This window comes from Scatophagus argus, chromosome 4, assembly GCF_020382885.2.
Source record: "Scatophagus argus isolate fScaArg1 chromosome 4, fScaArg1.pri, whole genome shotgun sequence".
Lineage (NCBI taxonomy): Eukaryota > Metazoa > Chordata > Actinopteri > Scatophagidae > Scatophagus > Scatophagus argus.
This window is the reverse complement of record NC_058496.1, coordinates 2223598-2246643: the sequence shown is the minus strand read 5'-3', so window position 1 is coordinate 2246643 and position 23046 is coordinate 2223598. Positions and strand designations below refer to the sequence as shown.

The 23046-nt window shown below is 45.8% G+C and overlaps 1 protein-coding gene across 2 annotated transcripts in view; it reads left to right on the top strand.

Moving 5' to 3' along the window:
* The first annotated feature begins 2703 nt into the window (after window positions 1-2703).
* Window positions 2704-23046, top strand: part of zbtb34 (zinc finger and BTB domain containing 34) — a 38873-nt gene continuing 18530 nt past the window's right edge. The window contains exon 1 of one of the 2 annotated variants that reach the window (XM_046386784.1): window positions 2704-2776. The gene's annotated coding sequence lies outside the window, so the exon portion shown is untranslated. Of the gene's footprint in view, window positions 2777-21540; window positions 22451-23046 lie in introns of those variants that run through there. The other variant, XM_046386785.1, reaches the window with a different exon arrangement.

The window sequence follows — 23046 nt, the reverse complement described above, 5'->3', positions numbered from 1 at the left end:
TGCTGACACTTACCTGCTTCAGTCAACAAGCCCTTCACATATTCTCAACTCTTCACATCGCAATGTTTTTTTTTTTGGTTTTTTGTTTGTTTTTAGCCATGACACAAATGCTTCCCTCATTTCCTGTTTCCGTGTCACATGGGTTTAGGAGACCAGGAGCAGAAGTGAGCTGAGATTTTGAGCTTGATTCTTTCTAAATATTGGACACATTATAAATTATATTTTGACAAATCAGGAGAAAATTCACTTTGCTTAAAACTTCGGGGGACATCTGGGAGGTCGTTAAGCTAACATGAGCAGCAAAATAAGTCACAAACTGTGACTTTAAAATGCGAGGTGGAGGTGGAGGTGGAGGTGGGGGTGGGGGTGACCGCGCCCACTCCAGACACAGGAACGTATACCATTTCATTCCACTGGTGCAGCGTGTAATGCTAGCTATCAGCTGTACTTGGTGTGTAGTGCTACAGGAATTAGCAAACGTTAACATGCTAACACGCTAAAATAAGAGGATCGTGCTAAGCATTCCTGCTGAACGTCACCGTGTTAGTCGGGCTGAATCTGCTGATACGTATCACGATGCACAGGTTGTTTTTCAGTACACAGCAATACTGTGAGCAAGGAGGCGACACGTTGTTTGGTGGGTCTGTGCTCTTTGTGTTAGCGATATGTGTTCAGCTTCTTCCTGCCTCATGTGACGTTGGACCGGAAGACTCAAATGGCTGAAGATCGATTACAACACTGCCATCTAGCTGTCGGAGGTTTGAACACATCGCAAAATGAACCGCAGCCACACATCTTTTCCATGTGAACTATTAGCATATGGATATTTTCTCACAGGTGTTAGCGTTGCCCTCGTGTTAGCACGCTGATGTTAGCATGTAGCTATGCTGACAGACAGCTTTGCAGATGCTTCACAACTGTGAGCACATTCTGTTTACGAGGACGCCGAGTCAGAAACATGTTGTGAGGGTGAGGTCAGATTAGAGTTCAGGTGACATACCAATACAGCTGCGCGACTAGAGAGCCAACCCCGCCTATAACCTCGGGGCTTGTCGGGCGGCTGCTTGGAAGTACCATCTGCTGCTCCTTCATCTCTCTGACAGCTCCTCAATGTGGCCAGGCAGGCTTCCACCCACTGTCTGCGCAGTCACGTGACCACGCAGATAAACAGTGCGTTTATGATGTTCTGCACTACTATGACTTAATATATTTCTGCTCATCCTCTTGACAGGGTTTAATAATCTTGGCCGCTATCCCTGAGCAGAAGGAGCACACGAAATTGTCAAATGTCTGAGAATTTAGAGCATGAGCGCAGTGCAGTGTGTATATAATATCTCTGCTATCAAGTCCTCAATCTGACAGCCAGGTGTTGGACTTGTTGGCAAGGTTTTACTGCCGTTTATCTTCAGTTGTCACACCAGTGGGCCCCGGAAGCGCCGCACAGTGACATCAGCTCCTTCCGGAAGCTGATTGGATGAGATTTGCAGTGCGATGAAAAATGGATCAAACCCAGCTGATGTGAAAAAGGAGTTTGACTTTATGTTTCTTTTACTCATTGGCTGTTGCTTATGCGAGAAACCAGAAAACACTCGGCCGGTCTGTCGGTCTGTCAGTCTGTCTGTGCTCATGTGTGTGTAACTATAAGCCGTACATATGAGGACAATGAACGGGTTTGCGGCAGGTTTCTAGTATAATATGTGGATTAAACTGTGAAAGACTGAGCAAACAGATGTGACAAAGGCTCCCATTTACAGTAAACACGGATGGGGCTGCTATGCACACATTGTGTTTGCACGGCATAGACGGTACATTTGGTTTGAGCTTCTCTTTTCAGGGCAGGCCAGGTGAGCTTTGCACTGAGGTGTCCCGGTGTAGACGAGGACAAACGTCCTGCCGCTGACATTGTAGTGGCAATGTGAGAGTGAACCCTCAAAAACCAAACATTCTCCTACATGACGTTTTTGCTAAACACATCTTTTTACGTGTCTCACAATAACACGAGTAAAAACAATCTGCGGGGGGGTTTGGCTTCGAGGTTGGCATTACAGTCGCCAACATATTTGTTCGATTTTTTTGGAGCCAGATGTGACCAATTATGGACGAGACAGCACAGCTAAGGACATCCTGATTGGATCTGAGGACACAGGAGAACCCGAGGACACGCCATGATAGCAACTAATCAACCGCAAGGTAGCCCCACCCTGAAGCATCCCCTGCTTTACGGTCTCCTTGTCTCGAAATGGGACCATTATTACATAATTACTGCCAAAATGAACATCATACCGCAGTGAAGAATAAGTCTTCACTTTGCAGGCCCAGAAGCTCCGTCCACTCATTGCACAGTCAGTGATGTTTGCCCTGGAAGTAAAAGGACCAACGCTAGCCGAACGACGTCGTATTGCACACACTTCTTCTGCCTACCAAAGACGTTGTACAAAGTCAGGCTAACTCCTTCCTTCTGTTTCCAGTCTGCATGCTAAGCTAAGCTAACTGATAAAACTGGCTGCCGCTTCGTATTTTTTGTTTTGGCAAGAAAGCTAATAAACCAAAAATGTTCTGTCCCTTTAAACTCTTGACTCAGAGTTTGTTAGCCTGGTTAACAACAGAATCTTTTACCCAGGATGCATTTTGTCGATCATTTATACCTCCACCCTCCTGTCCTCCACCTTCTCCAGCTCAAGACTCCAGTCTACCAGCGAGTGAATATAACCTGTGTCACCGCTCGTTCTCTGGCACTTGGACGTGAATCGGCCAAAGAAGACAAGTAGAGGTTGAGGTAAGCGTGGCCTCGATATGAAAACACTCGCGCCGAAACCTGAGCTGAAGACACACACATGCACTCACGCACACGCATTCACTTGGGCAGAGTTCAGTAAACTATTCACACTCTTCTGCCTTTCTGGCACCACATAGGAAATGAGTCTAGTGACAATATTTTCATTAGATAACCAAAATCCTGAAATTTTCCACCTGAGACACAATTGAAGGTTTGTGATTGACTTTCTCTCTTTCAGTGTTGGCTTCTCTTACTCAGCCCATGAAAAACATATGGAGCTTGGTTTGTTATGGGGGGGGTCATTTAAAACACGATTCTCACCAGCAGCCCCGTAAAAGCACAGCATGACCTGAGACAGTAGCTGACAAAGTCCCAGCACTGCTGCATCGCCCTGAATCAGTCAGGGAGTGGCTCAAACCATGCAATACTTTTATTTTGAAAGGGCTATTGTTTTGAATTTACTCTACTCGGATTGACTGGCATTCCTAATTCTCATTTCTCAACATCACTTTTACAACAGGCCAATATTACATTTTTTTCACTAACCGAGCCCAATTAATTGTTGCTTTGCGGGGCCAAAGACATTTTGTGGGTTCAGTACAGTCTAGATTTCTTCTCATGATTTCACAGAGTTCGCAGGAGTTCACATTAAGTTCCCAGTGGGGGCGGAGGGAGGGGCGGAGTGGGGGGGGGGGGCTGGGGGGGGGGGTGTTTTCGTTGGGCATTTTCCATGGCATGTGGTTAATTGTTAAGGGAGGCTTTTAAAGCCAGCGTCTCACACATTTTCTTTGAGCCTTTAGAGCTTGTGCATAATCAAATGACAGACTGTGCTGTGGCTTCGACCAGGGACGGGGGGTCCCGGCCAAACATCCAGCACGTCCTCGCAGCGGCGCGTTGCTCTGTTGCGTCAGCCGGCAGCACGAAACACTCGGCTGCCACAACACGAGGTTTTGTTTGCATGTTACGGCTCCAACACAGATGTAGCAACAACGGATTGCTGTTAACTCCATCCAACAGTAGGAAACCATTTTTACTGAAATACCACAAGTGACAGACATTTGGACAAGAGTGCACTGGATATACAAAACCTTGTAATGAATAAAAAATGCGAGGAGGCCGCGGTTCAAAGGAAGGTTCAGGTGCAATCCATAACATTCATTCCTCACGTCCAACAAAGAAGTGACCATGTGAAACTCTGCGGAGACATCTCTGGGACGTGTAAACATATTGCTGCAGCGGTTTTTTGACCTCCTGCCTTTGTTGCTGTGCTGAGAAAAAGACGGTGCAGGATTCACCTCTCAGTGCCCAGGGGTGCAGATGGAGCCCCGGATAGGGCGCAGTAATCCCCACCACTATTGGAGCCCATCTGTTTTGGTTTTCATTTTTCTGCATTATTAGTGCTTATTGGTACATGGTCTAGGAATGTAGCCAGGGTGTTTGAAGTGGAGCAGGAAGGTGATGCCAGGGGCATTAGCTGAAGGAATGATGACCTTAAGGTCTAACACAAGCCGGCACTCCTAACCTCCAGGAGCCTCTCCCTTGATGTTGGAATCCAAGTGCCGCTCTGCCTCCCGCCTCGGACACCCTGGACTTTGCGTTTTGCCATTTCATCTGGCAATTCGGTGAATTCATACTCGTGAGAGACGATACATTACTCACAAGACTCTCTCTGAATATTTCTAGTCTTGCGATCAATCGCTCAGATCGGTAATAAAAATGCCATGCGTGCCGTTTGTGAGCTCTTAGTATCTCACGGGGGAAAAAAAGGCAAAATTATTTTAGGGTTTGGTTTTTTATTTGCTTTAACTTTGGTATTACTACAAATGATATAATCATGGTTTGATCATAGTCCAGCCGGACTAAAATATCAGTGATATCAACCTGTCCTGTCCCGACACAACAAATGTGTGTTGGCATAATTTAGGAATCGATCAGTTTTCTACTTAGCACGAAACACAGGCAGTACAGGCTGATGTGCAGGCGTAAAGACAGCAAAGTTTGACCTGAGGACTGTGCTGCACAGAAACAGAAGACATCACGAGATTCATTCAAGGAGACGAGCAGACATTTGGATTCGTAAAAATAAAATTTAACAAAGAATGAATAAGGCAAACGTTGTGCATTTTGTTTTTTATGATCTTTGGATTCGTTCCAGGCTGTGTAGTCGTGTCAAACTGCAGATCATCATTCTGTGCTTTAACCTGAGCAGATAATAATTTATGCTTTCGTACTAATTTGATTTGTGAGAACATATATCAATCACACTGTACTCATCTGAAGATTGATCGGTAATTAGTATGTTTTCCTCTTCGTGGCTTTCACACGGAGCCGATGCCTCATTGTTGATGATTGTGCCTTGACTTAAGTTACCTTCTGGCAAACAGACAACACCAGCAGTGACTGAGCAAACTTCACTTCCTCTGTGTGCTGCGTGGATGTGCATTTGTCAAAGCGGAGCGGAGAATTAAATCTGTCACTGAGGCGGATAAAGGCAGCAATCATATTAACCACAAGAGCTGGAAGAGCGCGTGCAGCGCAGTTCAGGTTACTCAGCAATCTAATCGTGTCAATAAAGATCTCCTTTTACGTGTGTTACTCCTCTTTGCAAAGCATGTTTGCATATAAAAGAGAAATTTTATCAGAGTTATGTGAAAGCTTGTTAAAGTTTGAATTAACTCCTGCTTTCTCCGCTGGCTCACGCGCGACTCGGGGCGGGGCGGCGCGGCGGCGGCTCGTACAAACGTGGCCTCTGGATGTGGAGCACGGCGCAGGACGAGGTGAGCCCCCGAGCGGCATTTTTAAACCCTGGATGTTTCGACAGAACTCACCTGTGAGGCTGATAAATCACTGGCAGTGTACACGCAGAGCTGAGCGTGGACAGTAAATCTGAAAGTCAACAGCCGGTGCGAGGCCTTAACCAAGCTGTTAGGAATTCCGTATTTGGCACGTTTCCTCTCGTGTATGCCCCATTTATTATTCACCCTAATGACTCCAATGAGAGGCTTTCTGGAGACCATCAACAACTTATGAGGCATGCATTTACTCTGAAAATAAAGCTTGACCTCCGTCCTTCAGCTCGGTGAGGTATTAAAGGAGTCTGTTATGTACCTTTTGTTTGTTTAAATTAGTCCAATTTAGTGATGCCCAAAGATCTTTATAAAACTGTAAATCAGCCGCGGGGGCTATTGCACAGAGATCATCTAATGACCACTGGGCCACATCTGACCTCCAACTTGGTAATCAGTATTTTCAGAAGACAGAGGTCGGCCGCACTCTGCCCCGGCCTGACCTTTTCCATTACAACGAGAACCAACATGATTATCAGTTCATCATGACAATTATAATCCATATTGTTACATATGAATATCATTTGTCAGTCGGGTCTCGCTGTCCACCAACCCCCCACCACCACCCCCAAGAGACGGAGGTCCTCTATTGGAGCTTTGATTTGGAGGGCATTGATTAGCCTGACGCTCTCCTCTGGTTAACAGCAGACAATAGTCCTTTGTGCGCCGCCCGGGCCCTTCGCTGTGTTTTTGACAGTTTTATTATGAGGACTTAAACGGCCCAAATAAACCTCAGATGAACAGCCTGTTCTCGCTAGCTTTCCAAAAGGTTAGTAAATTTCACCATATGGATTTTTTGGTGTCTCTCCCAAATGTCATGGCTTAATTATTAACTGTGGGGCCATTTTGGAGAGAGATTTGCACTTTTACAATATTGTTGTGCCTGGTGAGGTTAAGTGTTGAAAGTGCAAGGAAGGCCATTGTCCTTCGTCCGTGTTTAATGAAGATGGATTTAGAGATGAAATGTTGGGTGCAATAAAGACAGCGTGACCTTTAAAGCCTTGACACAAGTGGAAAAACACACTGATGGTTTGAACAGACGAATATGCGTTCACTCTTTACAAATGCAAACTTGCAACTTGTTATACGTTTGCTGAGCCGTGACTACGCTGTAATCGTTCAGTGAGAGTATTTCTTTTCCCCCTACACTTCAATCGATCGAGATTATGAGCTCTAACTCAAGATTATAACCAGTCACGAACAGCAGAGGTCGTGACCTCCCAGTGTGGCCGTTATGAGTAAATATTGATTACACTACAGTCAGTCAGCTAAGTGGAGCAGAACACAGCCATGTACTGTGGTGCTCTTTGAAGGGAGTAATATCTGGCCTAATCCCAGCCTCGGCCCTGCCCTCGGCCCAGCCGGCCCCCTTCCCTCCGCTGTGCGTATCAGCATGTGCGGCTCTGCACCGGGTTCAGGTTTCTCAGAGCTCCTGCTTGGTGCAGTCAGACCTTCCTGGCAGCTCGTCTGAATGGGCTCCTGAAACTTAAAGTCCTCGTCTTCGGCTTCCTCGGGGCACCGGCTGGCTGACTCCCGACGTGGTATGGCAGTATCTGAGTTCACATGTTCCTCGCCCCCGCCTTCATACGTGTCATCGGACTCGCTGTGCCCGCCTCACTGAAAGCTCTCTGTTGACTTCCTCTGCTGACAAGCGAGACGTGACCACCTCCATGGCGTTGAGCGCTAACCGCTGAGCAGGAGCCTTGTAACAGAATAAGTCGAACTCTGTTATGGAATCCTTTACGTTGCCAAATTCATGATGTTGCCTGTTCTGTGGCTTTCTGAGTTAAATGGGCTCTTTTTGAGAGCAGGCAGTGATGTTTGATTCACATGTGACAGAGAGTCCTGTGGGCTTTAAAGGAACAGTTCACCCAAAAATGAAAACTCAGTCACTATCTCCTCACCCCCGTGTTGATGGGAAGTCAGATTTAGTTTCTTATTCTGCAAAACCTTTGCAAGTTTGCAGCATTCGGCTAAACAACTGAAGGAGCTGAAGACTTATTTAAAAACTTAAAACAACGACAACAACAAAAAAAAGTAAATAAAATGGCTCCATCTAGATCCTAATCCAAGTCTGTAGAAGACCTGAGACCCAAACTGATTTGAAGAGCCTTTACACCCTTTTTTAGGCCAAAATCTTCACTGTAGCCGTTGAGCTAAAAGCGTTAGCATGCACGCAGTCTAAAGTGGGTGCACAAACTTAGATAAATAATATGTAAATAACGTCTTCTTCTTCTGGAGACTTGGATTACGCCGGACGATCTGTTTGGTGTTATTTTATGTTGTTTTCCTTTTTCTCCCCACAGTTTAAAATGTTCATTTTTGGAGTTTTAAATGAATAGTTGGACATTTTGAACAAGTTCACATGTTTGTTTTCTTTCTGAGAGTTAAAAGAGAAGAGAAGATACCAGAAGGTACCATTCTTACGTCTGAAAAAAAAAGTATATCAGTATACAGTATAAAAGAAGTATAAATAAAAGGCCCTTTAGCCTAGCTTAGCATTAAGGTTATGTGTTGGTGTCTTTCTTGTCCACTAACTCCAGTGAGACTTCAGGCGTTGTTAGGTGCCTTTTCTCACCTTCAGAAAATCACAAGGCTAGCTGTTGTCCCCTTTGTGCTCAACTTTATGCTAAGCTGGTCGTAGCACTTTATTTAATGGACATATGTGAGAGCAGTATCAATCTTCTCATCTAACCCTTAGCAATAAAGCACATAAGCACAGAACTTTGCTGTAAGTTGCTAACCTGAGTGTCCGAGCACACGTGACGATAAAATGGTGTCATCATTCATATGAACCCAAACAGCAGAAGCGAGGATGTTGAGGCACGCAGCAGGGGTGTCAGCCTTCAGACTGACAGCACGGCCTGATTCTTCTTCTTCTTCTTCGGGTGTTTTGGAAGTGAAGGCTCGGGAGGAGGCAGCAAGCCCTGACAGAGAGCTGCACAAACCCACCCACAAACCCTTGCCTGTGGCTTGGCCTTTGAAGGTGCATGTCTCTTCTTGACGTTTCTTGCCAGCTTGCCTTGGGAACATTGGATTCCATCCTTGTGGTCCGCAGTTTGTGTTCAAACTGTCTGGGATGATGCAGGAGGTGTAAACCACTTCAGTGTCTCTCAAGGGAGCCACGCAGTCATTAATCCTCAAAGATGAAATTAACCGCTCCAACAACAACAACAAAAGAAATATCAGACAGACCCCCCACAGTTCGATCTGACGTCTTAAGGTGAGGTTCACGGTGTCATGATGCGCCGTCTTTTACAAGCCATACTGAAACACATCGATGATGTAAGCTTTTATTTATTCTGTCATCCCTCAGCGTTTTCGCTCGCATGCTGCATGCCTGAACAAACACACCGACGCCAGAGCTGACGGGGGAAACACGGCATATTTGTGTCACTCCAGCTATTGGAACAGAGCAACATTAATAGACCACACGGGTCGTAACACAATTAAAACATAAAATATGCAAAGTACACAGGGGTGCCGCTGTTGTGCCCGATCTGCAGAGACAGGTGCCAGCCATCTTTAGTGTTGAAGACAAAGATCCTGCAGCAAATGGCATCGCGGTGATCAGACTGGATTAATGCGTGATGCCTGGGAGCCTGAATTTCAGCACGACTTCAGCCGAAAAAACAGTAAATTATCTCAGCAGGAGGAGCCCTGATCTAAAACAATAAAGTTATCTAATTTACAGAAGAAGCTTCAGGTGGAGAGAGAAAGAGAGAGGACAGGTCCTGTTTCTCATACCGGGTGGCATCTCACAAATCAAATGAGTTAAAGGGACAGTTCATCCAAGAAAGAAGAAGAAAAGCCCTCCTCAGCGTCTCCAGCTGTTTGGCAGGAAGCCGCAGCTTCGTTTTGCTGTGAAGCTGCAGAGACGTTTTGTGGGCTGAGAAACTTCACCCGACTTTCCGTCAACACGGGGTTGAGGAGATGAAGGACTGAGTTTTCACGTCTGGCCGGACAGTTCCTTTAATGGTAACTGTCTGTTGTATTTGTTTGATATGAACGGAGCTGTGACGAAAACACGTTGCGTGCCTGAACAGAAAGCTCTGTTTGCTCCGAGGCGACGGGCCGCCGGCGTGTTCCCGTGAAGGCTGACAGAGTCCTGTCTGTTGGGCGCTGGCCCTCTGACTCGTCTCGTGAGGCATTCGCTCTCTCTTTCATCAGCTCCCTTCTTGGCAGTCTCGTGTTCAATTTGACTGATTGAGCGGACGGTTCCAGTTGCCGCCTGGCAATTTCCACAGACGTACACGAATTGTCAGTCAAGAAGTGAATGTTCAATAATATCACCTTTACAGCCCGGGCCCAAGGACCTGTAGGCCATTACAGGGCCATTACTAGTGAAATCCTTGTCTGGACAAGTGGAGGGAAACTAATGTGTGAGTGTGACGAAAGCTTCTCGTTGTGAGGGTTGCAGGCAGAGCCGAGCGGGAGGAGATAGGATCAATTGCAAATTAGTAGCTGTGAGTGCAGCGGTGAGCGCGTTGCTGCAGTACAGAGTTCACATCATGGACAAAAAGTGTCTCTTAGGTGTGTGTGTGTGTGTGTGTGTGGTGTGTGCACGTGTGTGTGTGTGTGTGCATGTGGTGTGTGCATGTGTCTGTGTGTGTGTGCATGCACGTGTGTGTGTGTGTTGTGCATGTGTGGGTATGTGAGTGTGTGTGTGCACGTGTGGGTGTGCATGCATGTGTATGTGTATGTGCGTGCACGTGTGTGTGTGTGTGTGTGTGTGTGCATACACGTGTGTGTGTGTGTGTGTGCACGCGTGGGTGTGTGTTCTCTTGCTCACATCAGTTCCTGAGAAATGCTGCAGTGTTTTCCCCGGATTGTGTTGACAGCTGCATTTGTTCACATTTGTTTCAAAAGTCTGAATCTGCAGAAACATTTGGGAGGCTAATGAACATCTCATGATTCATAGATTTGTTTGACTTTCGATTTGTTCTTGACGAATGTGTTTGAGAAGGAGGTTTGACACGGTAGCTCGTACACACACTTTGGTGAAGAAACATCATGTTGACAGCCGCTGGCAGCCACAGACGATTATTTAAATCACTGCAAACAGGAGAAAAACTAAACGTATCTTGAATGAAGAGTGCTGTATAAATTTTCCAGTATAGATTTGACAAATTTGGGCAAACTTGGGTTTAATTGCCGTGTTGCCTTCATGTACAGTAGGCAGTTTTTCATCATAAAAATTAGCCGTCTAGACGACTTGATGGCCGCCGCTGTTTCTGACGAGCTTAATTCCACACTTCCACATCTGTCTTTATTTTCCTTTGGGTTTTAACTGTCTATCACAAAGTGGTTTCCAAAATTTGCTGGGTGTTTCTCAATGTACCCACACAAATCTTTCCAGCTCCAATAGTAAATGGACTTTCATATTTTTTCTGTGGTTAACCATATGTACTTTAGTCATTCTTCCAGATAGTTTTTTTCAGTAAATATCTAAATACACAAATATGTGTCAGTTCTTTCTGCACTGTTTATTTGTTGTTGTTGTTTGTTTTAAAAAATAAAAACCATAAATTACACTGTCAGGAAACCAGTGATGAGCTCAGGATCGACCGATAATGGAATAAAAGCTTTAAAACACAACCTGTTTCCAATCCGGCACAGTCAGAGTCGATGAAAGCGAACAGCGTAGCGGCTACGAGCTGAGCGGCCGTGACGTTAAGGTGCGTTAGCGTTCACTCCTCCGTGGAGCGAAGCAGAAATGTTCACTCTGTGGGGGCGTGTGGCTTTGTGCCTTGGATTAATTAAGCTGAGGAACTCCCAGTTTGGGGAGCTTAGCATGTGCAGGGTGATGTTTTCCTCGCCGTCTTTTCCACAGGGATAGGTTTGCACTCATCTTTGATAGTTAACCCCGTGTGACCCTTCCCTCGAGCCAGTCCCACTCCCACCTCGCTGCTCCTGCTTCTCATTAGAGCCTGTCCACTAGTCTGACTGGGTCTAAGTAGGCCGCCACCCAGGCCACCAGAAAGCATGAAACACTGTGTGTGTGTGTGTGTGTGTGTGTGTGTGTGGAGACTCGCTGTATGAGTTCCTGAGCAAGTTTAATTCAGATACAAAAGAAAGCTAAATTTATTGCAGGATTAATATGCACGCATGCCAAATTTTACTGCAATTCTGCTACGCAAGAGTTTATCTTTTATTTTATTTTTACTTATATTAAAGAAAATATGAATTTGCCCAGCAGAACAAAAGCTCAGGTTTCCTACATTAAATATCACCTGTACACAACAACACACATTGCCTTCGTAATACAGCTTAGCAAACACACGATGTGAGAGCACAGACACGTGCAGATACGTTGAGCCGAGATGCTTTCCACACATTTAAAACGAATCTGTGTTAGCTGATCGTGGCGCCACACGAGGTGAGCCGTTACAGCCGAGGCGACGGGGCTGAAACTGCAGCTGAGTCATTACCGTGTATCACTGCTATCTCGCTGTATGATGAGACGTGAATTTGTCTGACCTCCCCGGGGCAGCACAAAGGCCTGAATTCAAAGCGGGGCACCCGGGGGCCAAGCTGGCGGCGGGCCCAGCTGAGAAGCACCAGCCAGCCACCACCTGCATACTGCTGCTCGCCCAGTCTCCCTGGATATGAACCCTCATCCCCCTCCCCTCCTCCCTCCCTCCCTCCTCCCTCCTCTTCTGACAAGCCTCATCTGCATCCCAGTCATATCCTACTCACACTCCTAATATCTGCCCGGTCCATCTGATCTGTCCATCACGCAGCCTGAATCCTGTGTGACGGCTGCACTGTGGCCTCAGCTGTGAGCGCTCCTTTCATTCTGCAGTGACACTGATTTGTGCAGTCTTTTATCTCCCATCGGATTTTTTAATGTTCGTCCACCCCATCCCCTCCCCCCACCCCCCGATGGAAATTAGGATTCGGTATTGGTGGTTAATCTCGATGTTTTGTTTAATCTCTCCGCCCCGCCTCCGTCGCTTTGAGCACTTCAGACAGGAGAAGTGTCAAAGTAACCGCTCCAAAATTCATCTAAGAGCTTTTCTCATGCTTGTCAAAACACCAATTATCTTATTAAGGTCGACAGTAGCAACGTAATGAACGTGCTTTACCTGATCAGTTCCTTTCAGGAATACACACGCATTTCACTTAAAAAACCAAGGTGAGGACGGTCACGTGACAACGTCAACGCTTATTTCAGCCTCCTGATTCGGTTTAAACATTTTAAAAATTTCCAAAATGAGAAGTTGAGTTTGCAGCAAGGCTGTGATTATTATTTGCCTTTAACCTTCCATGTGTTCAGCCTCCACGCTGCTCAAGTGTTGCTCTCTGGCTCCACAGTCTCAAGTGTGCCTCCCCCCTCTCTCTCAGTTCAATAGTGCCCCCTGGAACCAAGCTTGTGCACTGCAGCCAACAGGGCTGGATCAGAGTGTAAAAAGATGGCAGCCTGCTGGATCAGTCCTTTAGTCCTCTCATGCGCCTCCAGTGAGGTCATGGTCGCCTTTGGACATTTTGACAGTGACGTCAACATGGCTCTCAGACCACACATATATTGGAAAAAAAAAAAAAAACGAATCGTGTGTTCATTGTCAGGATTATTTTTAATAACTGTGATTAGCATACTTGCTAAAAACAAAGGCTCTCTTCATCCGCTCTGTTTTCCTGCCAGAGTCAACTGCAGTTTAAATTTTCACCTTTATTATGGTCGCTGTTTGCAATTCATTTCCCGTCAAACTCGGATGTCACAACCCACGTGACCCCTTGCCCTGGAGCAAAAACAATATGAAAACACGGAGCTGCGAGGACAGCGGAGCCAGACGGGGAACACTGGGATGCCAGTGCCAGACAATAAGAGGGCCAAACGGAGGATGGTAGGAATTCTCCTCCCAGCTGTAGACCTTGTCGGATCCCTATCCCGAATTCCTGAGCTGTCTGGAGGAGCCCTCGGGGCTGGCAGAAAGGCAGGGTGCGTTGTGGGAGTCTGTCCTGTTTCTGTAAGCCCAGGCAGGGGGTCCGAGGGGGGGAGAGGGGCTGGTGGTTGTTTGATAACGCTGCATTTTTGACCCCCTCACGCTCCTGCTGTCTCTGCTGCGGCGTCTGATTCATGCGGGGGCATCGGCAGCCCTTTCAGACTCGTCTCTCAGGCTCATGCCAAGACTAATTCACAGGCTTGTTGCGGGCGACAGCTTTTGACACCGTGCACCAGCCTCCAAGGTGGACTAATGGGAGAGTTCAGCGTAGGTTAAAGGGTTAGTGTGCTTCACCGCTGCTCTAACCTTGATCACCAAAGTAATTATGAGGGAGGGAGGAGCTGAGAACATGCCTGAGGCTGTGCATGTGGCAGAGCAGAAGAAGAGCAACACTCTGTGTGTGTGTGTGTGTGTGTGTGTTATGGGTGTGTGCACATATTTGTAGTCAGAAGCAACACCCACTCACACCACTGAAGTATCTGACACATTAAGGAAGATCTGACAGCAGCGTCATGTAAAGTTATGTAATGTCACCACCTGATCCAGGTGCGACGCTCTTTCACCTGGGAAACAAACCCAGAAAACAGTCAGCGCGATGACACACAAAAAGTGACACCACATTTGGCTTTGGAGCAAACTGCGGATCTGCTGAGCTACTAAATGAAATCAAGCAGAATTTAAAGCACTGAGCGGTCGCAGATGTGTGCAGCTTTTCTTGAAAGAAACAGCTCACATGGAAACCAAATCCTTTGCACTGCTGCTTCAGCAGAAATATCAAACAACTGGAAGGAACTCGCCCAAACTTGGCAATTGTTCTTTGTCTTTGAAGTCCTACAGACTCCTGTATTATAATAAATACACATCGTAGCTAAAAGAGTGATTAGAATGAGTCGTGACGGCGTCGAACACGGCAAGAATCAAATTCACACGCGTGCAGATCACACAGTCGCACTCTTGAAGGGACGAGCCGAAGGGAAAGGAAAACCTCACGTTGCTCCCCGTCTGTCTGAGGCTGTCGGCCTGCATGAAGGCTGACATGTCATACGGCGTGTGTTCACCGGCGTGCCGCCGCTCTCCTCGGAGCGCAGACCGCAACTCCGTGTGCAGGACCAGTTCGGCCCTCCGAGGGGGCGGTTCTGGAGGCGATCCATTATCAGTAATGGGTCAGGGTCACACAATGGGGGCACTTTGTCAGATCTGTTGGGGATGCACTGCGGTAGGCAAAGGCCTCGCTTTGATCTCGGTGCGTATGTTCACCGGAGTGTGCCGTGTCTGAAAACTGATCCGCTCTCTGACATTTCCCTCCCATAACCCGTCTTTGGATCTATATCTCTTCTCTGGAGGGGGAAAAAAAAGAAAAACGACACAGAAAAGGAAAAAAAGATGAATATTGCGGAGAAGTGACTCCCTCTTTCAGGGGCAAAATTATAAATCCGTGCAACTCGCAGCAGATGCAGATAACATCTTTGTCTTTGCTATTGTCTCTCCTTTGTATCAGAGATAAATGGGCTGTTAACAGTTGGTGTGTGTGTGTGTGTGTGTGCATGTGTGCATGCAAGTGTGCATCTGTGTGTCTCAGATAGTCGCCCGGACAGCCCAGTGTTTGTAGTTTTTGTAGTCATGAGGGCCCCTGGTGGGTGTGCTCACTTTAAAGGGCCCAGTGAACTGTGAGGACTTGAGACATGAGACTGTGCCGCCCAACCGGCCCCAGGACACGGGTTCACCAGGAGAATGTGAGCCGAGCAGGGGAACTGGGCCGAGACGGGCTCCCACAAACCTCCGCTCCATTCCTCGACACAGCAGCCCCATCTGAAAGTCGACCTTTCTGCGGTCGCTCGCTGGGATCTGATTTACATCTAAATCTAACATCTTTGTCACAACTGCACAGGGTTTTTTTTTTTTAAGCTGATTATTTCACATTTTAGGGTGCACATTTAAAACCAGCTGAATCTGTTATGAATGTCATGTAGATTTTACCCCAAACCAATCATTTCACTTTTCAAATTTCTGTTCTGACAAGGCAGTTAAGGTCTGGTTAGCTTTAGGCACAAAGACCATTTGGTTAGCGTTTGGCAAAGAGCACGTTGTGCCTTTAAAAAACACACCAGGTTTGTTTTTTGTTTTCAGTGACACAGAAACAGCTTCAAAATGTCTCAGCGGTCACTAAAATGACTGCTGAACCACACTGTAGTCCAGAAACTCTTAGAACTATTAGCTGGGCCAGCGTAGTCATCATTCTGCTCCCGTAAAGAAAAAAACGTGTATTAATCCGCAGCTGAAAATAGTTCCCAGCCAGTCCGCTCTTTGCTGCTGTTTGAGTGACAGTTGCTGAAAATAAGTGACTAGCTGTTTTCAGAAAGAGCGTTAGCATTGCGTAAACTCTATATCGCATATCTGTATGCAGTGTTTGTATTTGTGTGTTTATTGATTAATGATAAATAATAAGCATGTGAGGAAAATATCAATGCACTCAAGTCTTGTGATGTTACGTTTTGTGGTCCTCAGACACACAGCACTGATTCTTAGATAGCTTAGATTTATTCATTTTACTTTATCTAGATTATTTTATTTTACGATTTTTAAATGTTAATTCCTTAGCCCAACAAAACATGTGATGATGCTGGATGCTGCGCGGACTGTGTGAGAAATTCAAATGCGGATCTTAAAATTAGGTTAAAGAAAATTGACAGTATTGCAGTCTATCAAGCTGTAACCATGACTCAGCACGTTTCTCAGTGCAGGAACAACAATGAATGTTTTCATCCTCCAAACTGACAGTCAGAAGGTTTTGTTGCTCCACTGAAGCTTGACTTGCACACTGCACCTAAAGGAACCAAAGCAAATCCTCTTCGTTAGCACAACCCAATCAGGCTAAACGCACCACAGTATTATGTGTGCATTAAATATTTCAATGCAACGAGAAGCACAAAAACTGGCAGCACCACAGGGTCCCCTCACAGTACACGTTCCTGTGCGTTTTCATACCGTGTTATGAGGTATCTGGGATGGAAAGCTCGCCTGGCATCATAACGACGTCCGTGTTTCAGCCGTGCTGTACGTCGGGTTTATTTTTAGCCACGGAGATAGCTGGAGGAAGCCCGTATGGGCTGCACCCTCCCAGGAGAGAAAAACAGAGACTGCGAGAAGGAAAGCGAACCCCAGCCGAGTGTCGATATCAGGTTATGATGTTTGCTGTTTTAACATGAGCCTCTTCTCTCCTTTCTCCTGTTGTTTCTTCTCCTCTTCAAGGGCAGACGGGCAGACGGGAGCCCGGGGGCTCTGCCTCCCCAGCTGCGATCTTAGCTTAAGCTCCAAAGAGAAAAACACCAACGTTGTTGACTTACCTTTTTTTGTGTGTGTGGTGCATTTCCTTCATTGCAACTCTATTTTACGTGATGCACTGAGTCATTCCCATCACATGGTTTTGTTGTTGCAATTTGGACTGAGGTCCCCTTAATTCAAGCAATTTCTTTGGCGCCAGTTCATTGTGAGGTCAGAGGTTATGGAAACACTGTCAGTGTGAGCTGCTGAGCCGTGCCCACTCAGTGTCATTCAAAGGTATGAGAACAGGCCTTTTTTTCCTGTTGCACGCCGCCATTTAAAAACAGTTGTCTTAAAGGGGCAGTTCACCCCAAAATCAAAAATACAAATGTGTCTTATTAGCCATCATGCAGTTTATCCGTATAGATCGTCTTTGTGTGAGTTTTGGAGAGATCAGTAAACATGTCTGCCTACTACTCCACATGATCCACAGACCTTGTCATGGAGGAACTATTTTTGTGTGCATTCCTCTGTGCAGGGATACAGTTGGAAGGTGCAGTTCAGTAGAAATACATTTCCCAAAATGTCAAACTCACACAAAAACAATCTAGATAGAATAATAGCAAGTGAAAGGAAAAGACATATTTTTGATTTGAACTGTTCTCTTAAAAGAAGAAATAAGCAGACACCAATCAATCTGCAGTGACGAATCGTAGCCATTCGAGCTCTGAACTTTGGAAGCAAAAACGACTCCATCATTTGATCTCGAGGAGACAATGAGTTGGAAAACAGCACTAGCATTTCCTTTTATGTTCACAGAGCAGCATTCAGGTCGTGCTCTGGGTGAGGTCTGACGGATGTCAATTAAAGTGCTATTTAAATATTTAAGCAACAAAGTTTGCAAGTTGTCCCTTGGGTGCAGTTAGAGGAGTCGGGGGGTGCAGCCTCAGCTCTCCAAGGAGCAGCTGAATGCCATGCAGGCAGTGTGGATGGTTGGGAGGCATCGCGGCTTGGGTTACAGCGTGAATTAAAGCTGACACTAAGAAGCGCTCCTCACAATGACCTGCAGAAAACAGCAGACAAAAGAGTCTATTTTGGAGCAGGACAAAGGGGAGGTTAGTGCAGATACCTGAGCCCAGGCTGGCCTAGTCAGCGTGTCTGCAGAAGGACAAATGGCTGCTGCCGCGGGACCACCGCAGCTCGGCCCGGCAGGACAAGAAACACACGGGAAAGCACATTCCTACGCAGCCACAACACCAGAAAAGACATCTCTCTCTCTCTCTCTCTCTCTCTCTCTCTCTCTCTCTCTCTCTCTCACACACACACACACACACACACACACACACACACATCCTGAGCACAAGCTGTAATTTGTAAGACATCATTTTTTGGTATTAATATCAGTGTTGTCACTGGTGTGACTAGTGGTGGTCTGGGTTTGTGGTCACACACACACACACACATACACACACACACACACACACACACACTGAGTACATGATTTCATAACTGTTCAAAACAGAGAGATTGTCAGCAATCTGTTATGCTCCCTGGAGGACTTTGTCATCTGAAAAGCATATTTAACCTTTCAGATCTTTTGAAAAATGTAATTTTCCCTGCAGCAAAACTTACTCAATCACTACTATTGACATTTTGTGATGAAATTTACATTACCAAAAATACTTGTGAGAATCTGCAGCTCTCTCGTGGCAACACCCTCCTGTCCCCCCACCCGTCCAGCTCTGCCTATGAAAGCTTGTGAATTCCACGAGAGTTTGCGCTATCTCCCTTCATCTGCTGTCACCATGGTCCTCAGCATGCTTTCACCTCCATCCTAATCCCCCACTTCATCTGAAAGTCAGGATGACAGCTCTGGCTCTTGTCCGTCCCCCCAGCCCCCCCCCCCCCCTCTGTGTTTGTGCTCCCTCTTTCCATTTTTAACAGCATCCACCTGTTCTTGGCCTGGGATGGTGGAGGAGCTGCAGGTGGAGCTCACTGATGCTCCACTGATGCTCACTTACTCCAATCAGTTATTTTGTTAGTACAATAATCCCCCTGCTTAAAAACTGAGTTGTCTTAATAACTGATGTATCAGCCCAGTTTGTTTGTTCTTTCTTCACACAATCGATCATTTGCTCCTAGCCGAGCTGACGGCGTCCTGGTTGAGGTAATTACTTTCTGCAGACATCTCCCAGGGTGCAAAGTGTCCAGACGACAGCCGCATTCTTAAACTGGCACTCCGAGGGTCGCAGATCCAGACAGGACTGCTCGCAATGCGATTTGAAATACTGTCTTTGCATTCCCCGTGTCACTTTCTCTCCTCTGAAGCACTCAGAGAGAACTCGTGGCGCTTTCTGAAACGTGGAGGAGGAGCTGCAGTCTTACAACGAATGCCAAAGCCTATGAAGCTAACCCACTTAGGGCTTGGTAGGAAAGTTTGCTTTCACGTTGTGCAAATAACGAGACCGTGACACGACTCGCCACAAACTAGACGGGTAATTAGAGGAAATGTGCCACCAAGCCAGCGGAAACTAAAGGAGCCCTTAAATGTGATATAAAAGATCACAAAAAACAATTTTAGGTGTAAATGAGACACAAAGAAGTGATGCATGAGAGCTTAAGAACGTGGACACGTGACTTGGATGTCAAACTCTGACGCCAGCTTTTGTCAGAGAGATGCAGGAATTAAAAGCTGAGATTGTCACTGTTGCACCTGCTGCATATGGACTTCACATAACTAAGAGTGTGACTGCATAAAGATTACGTGATCACCCTCATGCCGACTGAAAACAAGGAGAAGCTCCAAGTCAGTTTGTGATCTCAGGACTCGCGTGGTTTTGGTTGTTTTGTTTAAAAGAAGCCTCCATTTGCTTCAGCTGTTCAGGTGAATCCTGAAATGCTGTTTTAAGCTCCAGAAATGTTCTGTGGATGAAGAAACTTGGTCTGACTTTGCATCAGCGTGAGGGGGAGGAGATAATGACTGAATTTTTATTTTTGGGTGAACTGCTTCGTTAACTGTTTCAGCGTGGCACGTAAAAAATGATTTTAGACAGAAAAACGACGAACTTCTCCTTTAATCATTGCGATTTTTGTTTTGTAATTTGATATTTTTCTTATTTTTTTAACTCGACAACATTTTCATAAACAACATGTCGATTTCTAATTTGCATGCTTATTATCTTCCATGCGGTCTACATTTTCTGTATTTTAAAAAGAGGACAATCCACTAAAACTGGTGAGGATGTCAGCATATTAAAGCAGAGTTTAAGAACAAAAACAGGCCTTTTGGCTCATCAGAACAGGACTCGCATATGATCTTACTAATAACATAAATGACGGTTTACGATTCAACATTCACGGCGACTGTATGCTTCTTAATTCAGTCACCAGTCATAGTAACATCATGAGTTACCTGTTCAGTATTATTTGACAGGTAGGTGCTGTTACCGATCATTTCTTTAGTGACAATGAATTTTTAAAGGTGGAGTTTGTATTGACACACGTTTTAGTATTAAAAGCAAAGCGTGGTAAGAGCGCGCAGTCAGACAGAGGAGGCCCAGCAGGAAACCAGCAGCTTATATGTCTCCGGTCTCTGCTGATTAACATGGATAACTTTGACCCACAGAACGGGTGAGGATTCCTGTCTAATTGAATTACTGTCAGTCTCCTAGCCTCCAAATATTGTCTTGAACTTATACCCCTCTCTGTTGCCAGAAACTATTTGCATTATATATGTTGGACAGTTTGTTTTTTTTCCTTTCGCCTTTATCTTCAATTTCGTTTTAGGCTCTGGAACGAGCAGTGGTTGCTTTACTTCACCAACAACCAGGGCTGCATGTATGTTCTTGCAGCATATGTCTGAAATATAAAGGATTATTTCATCTAGTTGTCATGAAACAAAGGCCACATGATAGAGTACATGTTACATATGATAAAAGCTCATGCCCTTTTTTTTCTGGAGAAGGAAAATCAAAGCAAAGTCACAGTAAAGCAGGCTTTTTACTCGATTGCGCAGAACTAAACACCTGCTGTGTTTTGGCCTAAAACAACATTCAACTTAAAAAGACTTCTTTTTATATGTGTTCAATAAAGCTTAACTCATGAGGGCGCACAGAACCTGAATCTCGAACTGTGATCAAGTGCAGGCAGGTTAGAGGTTAAAGGGAAGCTCGTCTCTGAGTCTCACTCTAACGTTCAGTTAGAGTTATGTCACTTATTGCATTGCTGTGGAATGAGGTGCAAAAACATGGCTGCCAGCACTATTCCCCCTCAGGCTCTTCAAAGCCCAAAGGCAGGACTTTTGTGCCGTTTCATGCATGTTATCCACTTTGCATCATAGGAAAACACCATAAAGAGCCCTGAGCGATATGCTTCCCCGGCGGATGAACAGCTTTGTTCTCGTTGTCAGCATCCAGCAACAGTTCCCATTTGGTTCAGACATTCAAGTCACACCGACATGAACATGCTATTAAATATGCATATGTCCATGTGTCCGTGTCTGATTCTAAAGTGGACAGCCTAAGATTTACGGCACCACTGACCCTCATTGCTTCGCTTCTTCCTCGAGGGAAACCTGCCACAGGCTGAGTGCCAAAATGCTTTAAAATTTAAAGAGGTGATGAAGAAACTATCCAGAGGAGACAAAAACACATCAGTTCTGCCACAATAAGACTTTTTTCTTCCTTCCTTTTCCAGCCTCTTCTTTCCACTTTTACCCTGAGCACTCACTGCCAGCCGTGGCAATGGGTTGACAATTAGCCATTCTCGCGTATGGATGTGGAAGGCTTGGGAAAATCAGATAAACCTTTCTGTGTAAAATCCCTACAGGACCTCCAGTTTGGATGAGATGAAGAAATCCTTGGCCTAACTTTGAATCGATAGTTCTTTGATACGATGGTGTGTGAATGACCGATACATGCCAAGATTGCAGATATTGGAAACTTCATCATTGCGATTGCCGTGTGAGCAGCTTTGCCTTGTCTTTTCGCAGACAGCAGGATGAAGGAGGCTCAGGGATGGTGAAAGGAGATTTTTTCTTTCTTCAGGCTGTTTGCTGCAAGCAGAACACCTGCATTTTTCCAGGCTCTTGAGGACTCTGAATTTGACCTCAGCGCACAAGTAAAAGGGTATCCAACTTCTTTAAAATGTCAGAATGCCACATAAATCTATTGTCGCTGACATGTTCTCTCCGCAGAGGCTCGGATAAAGAAACACCTTTCTAAAAGTGGAGAGGCTGACATACTTTTCCAAGAGCAATGGAGGAAACAAGAACTCCCATATTCTCATAGCAGCCCTCTGATTTGTCCGCACTTACTGGGAAACTGATAAAGTGCTGTGACAATACCTCTGGAGTGTCTCATAAATGCTTTGTGTTGACCTTAAAGCATTTGCTGACCGCAAACAGAACTATGGAGGGGGGGGGGGTGATTTTCTCTGGCAGGCACACAGGATCACTGTCTTGGTGCTCTAAGCTGACCTTCCTCAGACAGCAGCACCTTCCATTGCTCCAGGCCTTCGGTCTGAAAATCTCTCCTCTGCAGGATGGATTGGGTTCCAGGGCACTCTCCTCTCCTGGGACTGACCCAACCCAGGGAACAGGGGGCTTTCATGGGAGATCACAGGTGCTTATATACAAAATGGCAATTTTCTTCTTCCATAATTCCATGTTACTGCATTACCAGATCTTATCGTGAGGCCAGTATCTCATTCCTGAGGTTTTAGACGTTAATGAAAGATGCTTTGCCTCCGGCCACTGGGGGCTAAATCAACAAGTCTAGGATTCCTGTTGGCCTTTGTAGGGGAATAGCCGAGGCAGAGAGCGGACTGAGCTGAGGTCAGAGACAAAGCACGGAGCTGAAGATGGAAATGCTGCGCCCAAACAAGCTTGTATGCAATCTAGTGCAGCATTTCCCAACCTGTTTTTCATTCCTGTCCTGTCAGCCCTGTACACAAGTACCCCTTCAGTGACACCGCCAGTCATGTTGCAGACATGTTCATTTGAATTGGTTTCAAACGGCATGCTAATCCTATTAATCACAGTGGATATTGTTACAGTAATGTTTTCATGTGGTTGAACTGCATTTGAACCCTCTGGAGACAACTGGATGTTTTAACCATTTATCTGTGACTTATAGCTAACCGCTAATTCAGTAATTTTAGCTAACAATTGCAACCATATATGTGTTTTGTTTAGCTATTTTGAGTTATTTTGGCTATT